The sequence below is a fragment of the Dromiciops gliroides genome, chromosome 6 (genome assembly GCF_019393635.1).
Source record: "Dromiciops gliroides isolate mDroGli1 chromosome 6, mDroGli1.pri, whole genome shotgun sequence".
Taxonomy (NCBI): domain Eukaryota; kingdom Metazoa; phylum Chordata; class Mammalia; order Microbiotheria; family Microbiotheriidae; genus Dromiciops; species Dromiciops gliroides.
The window spans coordinates 249,248,531-249,254,530 of NC_057866.1; positions in this window are offsets into that span (position 1 = coordinate 249,248,531).

A 6,000-nucleotide genomic window follows, 5' to 3' on the forward strand; every position below is an offset into this window, starting at 1 on the left:
TGTTATTCAGTCATTCAGTCCTGTCCAACTCTTTGTGACCCCGTGGACCATAGTATGCCAGGCCTTTCTATCCTCCACTATTTTTTACAATTTTGTCCAAGTTCATGTTCATGTTTGTTTCCAAGGTGGTTTGGGGTTTTTTTTCCTTTTTTTTTTTTTTTTTTTTTGCTTTTTTAAAACCATTTGGTGGAAAAGACAGAACCACTTTCTCTGGGGTGATAGGATGATGATAACTAATGACAGAGAGAAACAGAGCTGCTCAACTCTTATTTTGTTTCTGTATTTTCAAAGATAATTATCTTTGAACTGAAAGAGATGAAATAACAACAGCTAATAGAGGAACAAGAGAGATAGGTATCTTATTGCTATAGGGAATTCCCTAATGAGAAAGCTCTACTTAAATTGTACTTTTTTTGTAATTTACGGTCCTAGTGAGTTGCCTAGAACACTAATAGGTTAAGCCACTTACCTGGAGCAGTTTGTGTCAGAAGTGACACTTGAAACTGGATCTTCCTATATCTGAGGCCAACTCTGTCAGAGACAGTTGATAGCAAATATAAATAGGTAGATACTAAGAAAGCACCTACCTGTCTTTCCTTAATGACCTTAGGCAAATCACTTAACCTTTTAGGGGACTCAATTTTCTCCAATATACAATTAGGGAATTGGACTAGATATTTGCTCAGCTCCCTTCCCACCCTAAAATCTATTAGTTCAAGTCACCAAGCTTAGATGAACTATATTCTTTGGTATCAAAAGTACTGGTAAATAATTGCTGAGCCAGTTGGTCATCTCTCAAAACTTATGGAGAACAGGGATGGTGCCACAGGTTTGGAGAAAGGCAAATACTCCTTTTGTCAAAAAAAGTAAAGAGAATGAAGGTTGCATACTATAGGCCAGGGAGCTTGATGTCAATTTCTGGCAAAATTTTAGAACTTTTTAAAAAATATATTTCTCAATTTTATTTATTCATTCATTCATTCACTTATTTATTTGTTCATTTACTTATTTGTTTATTTTTCAGGTCAATGAGGGTTAAGTGACTTGCACAGGATCACATAGCTAGTGTCAAGTGTCTGAGGCTGGATTTGAATTCAGGTCGTCCTGAATCCAGGGCCAGTGCTTTATCCACTGTGCCACCTACTTGCCCCCTAGAACTTTTTATTAAAGTGATGATTAAAAAGAGCCAACATGGCTTTATCAAGAACAGATCATGTTTCCCTGTAATGAGACCAACATTTTCTTGACTAAATAAATATGCCTGAGTTCCCTATCCCATGACTTCCTTATCCCATGAAACCTGATTTGCCCTAGCTTTTCTGATGCAGCTTTCTGGTTCCAGACAAGTATACTAGTTGGTGCCTCTCATATTTTGTAGTTACCTAAAACCACACCAGATGACATATTGAACAGACATGTTTTTAGATGTGTCCAAAAGAGTACAGGTTCAGAGAAACTAAGTGTCATTGTATCCATGCTGTGTATTAACAATGTTCATTCATTGACTTTGTTCAAGTGCTTCATTTCATCCCAGCATCAAACCTGAACTAAGAGGGTGCTGGCTTTAGAAACACACCTATAATATTCAAATGTTATAAACAAAAAATTTTCAGACAAAATTAAAATAATAGAAAACATGAGGAAAGGGCATTAAAAATAAAAGAAATTAAAGTTAAGACACCTTTCACATTTTACCTACAGCTTAACAAACTCATTGAGATGATAAGAATGGAAATAACACATTTTAGAGGTGTTGTTGGAAGACGGGCACACTAATATACTTTTGAGGGAGCTGTGAACTGGTCCAACCATCTGGAAAATTATTTGAAATCCTAACAGAAAAATCATTAATTGTTCATACTCTGGCCTAGAAATCTCTAACCCAGTGTTTATCACAGTGTCTGGCACATAGTATGTGCTTATTAAATGATTATTGATCAAAATCTCATCAGGCATATATATATATATATATACATATAATATTTATATAGTGCTTTAAGGTTTATATTAGAATGTTTTATCTAATCCTGGGAAATAGTTGTTATTATTTTAGCTGTCTTAGCTATTGTTTATTCCATGTTACAAATGAGAAAAATAGGGGCAGCTAGGTAGCACAGCAGATAGAGCACTGGCCCTGGAGTCAGGAGTACCTGAGTTCAAATCCAGCCTCAGACACTTAACACTTACTAGCTGTGTGACCCTCGGCAAGTCACTTAACCCCAATTGCCTCACTAAAAGAAAAAAAAAAAAGGAACTCACAAATGAGAAAAATAAGGCTGAAAGAGGGGTTTGCCCAGCATCATTCAGCTAGTAAGTGTCTGAGACAAGAGTTGATTCATGTTTCCCTGACTCTAAGTCCAGCACTCTATACACCATATCCCCCAGCTTCATCAAGTTGGTCAATGACAGAAAAGGTCCTATAAATAACAAAGTACTCATAACAACATGCATTATGGTAGTAAACAACTGGAAACAAATTGAGGTGCCCATTAGTTGATAGAATGGTTGAAGAAACAGGGGTATAAAAATTTAATGTGGCATTATAAGAAACAAAATATATGAAAAATTCAGAGAAACATGGAAAGACTTGTGTGAACTGATACAGAGTAAAGTAAGCAGGATCAATGGAAAAAATATATACTACAGTTAAAGGAAAACAATACTAGAAGACATCAGAACTCATACAAATTAAATTTACAATCTTGACTACTGAGAACTGATGATGAAACATGCTTCTCTCCCCTCAGTAAAGAGAGAGTAGATTACACATCTAGAGTGTAGCATGATACATGATCAGTGTGTCCATTTCTTTTGTTTAACTGTACTTTTTTTCAAGAGGGCAGGGAGGTAGTACTGAAAAATTATAGTAATAAGAGAAAAAGGCATAAATTAGACAATTACAGATATAGATATACAAACACACACACATATATATATAGTAAAAATTATTATTATTAGCTAATCTAATCTAGTCTGGAAAACTATATAATTGGACTTATGAAAAATTATAAGTTTAGAAAAATTGTAATTAGGCTGTAAGTCCTGTTGCGGTTGCCATTCAAATGTAAAAATATTTTAACTGACTAGGGCTAATTTGGGGGGACTAATCTGACTGGAGGACTAATCTGGGGACTTTTGACTCACTGGCTATCTGACTGCTATTAATTTAATGTGGGCCATTTATAAAGTTCCACCACACTGCTCCACTCCTAAAATTGATAAGTAAAAGATTAAGAAGCCTCTTAACTAAATAATCAAAGCAGAGTTTATTTATGAGATACAATTTAAACATAAAAATACAGGGAATTAAAATGTACAACCTGACTGCATTCCAGCATGTCTCTTTCCACTTCCTGTGCCTGGAACTTTTTTAATACAATAAGGGCCATAGCTGCTCAGCTACTTTCTTCTAACTTCAAGCCCCTTTCACTTTGTCGATCTCCCTGAGTCTAACTTTCCTCTCCATACTGCCACTGCTGAACCCCTGTGTTTCTCTTTCACCAACCTCTCTTAATCTTCTCTTTCTCCAACCTGTACCCTGTGCTGACAACTTCTGTGCTCTCAGCTGCTTCCTGTTCTGTCTGCTCCATCAGTCTGCCCTCTGCCACCTTTACCACCCCCATCCTTCTCCATTCTTCTAATCTTGTCAGCCTCCTCTCTGTTCTTCTAATCTTGTCAGTTCCCCTTGCTGTCTAACTCCCAGGTCTATATATATCTTGCTTCTCTCCACTCAAATCTCAAGGCTTTTTGGGCCCCACACAAACCAAGCTAATCTGCCAGCCAGGGCTGCTGCTGGAGCTGGGGGGATGCTTGAGCATCATATGGGAACCATGTCCAGGGCTCCAGGGGCCCATGTTCCCTGATGTGCGCCCAGGGACCTCGGCATGGGCTATGCCAGAGCCCAGCCTGGATGAGCCCAGGATCTCTCAGATAGATCCACTCAGGGCAGAGGGAGCTGGGGATCCCTCATCCCAGCTGTCTGACCTGGTGTCTTGTACAGCCCATGGGCTTTTTTGGCTGAGCTGAAGCGGAGGGGGAAGGGCACCAGCCCTTCACACAGAAAAGACCCTGAGGGCCTAAGGCTTTTTAATCTCAGCCCAAAGGTAGAGTCCCCAAATCAAAATAAATTTCCAATATATATATATATATATATATATATATATATATATATTAGTAGTAGTAGTAGTAGTAGTAGGCCTCCACTAGTCGCTGACGACCATGGATCAGCCCCCTGAAGAGCCACAGACCACATTGTGATTGTGTGTTATATCTACCCCATGAGGAGTAGCTGGAGTGTCCTCTCCAGGGCGCTGGCCTGGGCAGATCAATATAGAAAACAAGCTGTTGCCCATGCAGCAGGTTTTCCCTCTCCGCGACATTGGTGGATCCAAAGGAAAGGCAGAGCCAGTACAGTTTGGCACCAGTGCCACCACAGGAGTTGCCAGAGGGATGTGATGTCCAACATCCAACTGCCTAAGGGACTCGACTCCTGATTTTTCCTCAGGGTTAACTCCTGAAGCCTTTCCCATATATGGGTATAGCCACAAGGCAGCAGAGGTTTAAAATCAGGGTTCCTTCCCCTAGGTGAGTTGCCTACCAAGGCTGACGAGCCCCACCTGCCCGAAGCGACTGGTTTTAAGGTGCCAGTGACTCGCCTTCACCCCTTCTCCTGTTAGTGGAAACAGTTCTGCCACGAGAAGGCGAGGAGTTGGGCTTCGGTTGTCAGAAGCTATTTGAGACGCATGCCATTGGAGCATTTTATAGAGAGTGGGAGCTTATCCCCACTCCCACCCTGGCATGACAACCTTTGGAACCAAATATATATATATAGCCAGAATAACCTCATTTCTTTTCTTTTTCTTTTTCCTTTGGGCGGGGCAATGAGGGTTAAGTGACTTGCCCAGGGTCATATAGCTAGTAAGTGTCAAGTGTCTGAGGCCGGATTTGAACTCAGATCCTTCTGAATCCAGGGTTGGTGCTTCCCATTTCTTTTCTTGATAGGATTACTATACTAGTAGATTAAATGAATCCTATAAATATAGATTTTTTTGTATTGAATAGAATTTTATTTTCCAAAATATATGTAAAAACAAATTTTAACATCAAATTTTTAAGACTTTGTGTTCCAATTTAGATTTAACCTAGCTATTAGCAAAGAATTTGACAAAGTTTTCTTGTTATTTTTGTGGAAGATATGTAGAAATATAAGACTAAACAATAGTACAGTTAAGTGAATTTGGAATTTGTTGAGTGGTAAGACCTAAGCAGTACTGTGGTTTAACATCAAATTGGTAAGAAGCCTCCAGTGGAGTGCCTCAGGGATGTGTGCTTGGCCCTATGCCATTTAACATTTTTATCAGTAACTCTCATAAAGGTATAGATGGCATACTTATCATGTTTTCAAATGACACAAAGCTTAGAAGGAAAATTTACCCAATGGATAATAAAGAAAAGATTCAAAAAATATCTTGATAGTCTAGGCTGTAAGAGTGTAGGCATGGGGGCGGTTAGGTGGCTCAGTGGATAAAGCACCGGCCCTGGATTCAGGAGTACCTGAGTTCAAATCCGGCCTCAGACACTTAACACTTATTAGCTGTGTGACCCTGGGCAAGTCACTTAACCCCCATTGCCCTGTAAAAAAAATAAAATAAAATAAAAATCTAAAAAAAAAAAAAAGAGTGTAGGCATTGATGCAATGTTCATGGAGCTATGAACTCATCCACCCATTCTGAAAAGCAATTTGGAAATATCCCATAAGTCAGTAAACTTTGACCCAGAAATGGTATTGCTATATCCAAGTGATCAAAGAAGGGGGGAAAGGAATCATGTGTATAAAAATATTTTTAACAGCAATGGGTGTTCATTAGTCGGCATGGAAATTTATTTTGATTTGGGGACCCTACCTTTAGGCTGAGATTAGAAAGCCTTAGGCCCTCAGGGTCTCTTCCCCTCCTACTCAGCTTCAGCTGAGCCAAAAAGCCCCGTGGGCTGTACAAGATG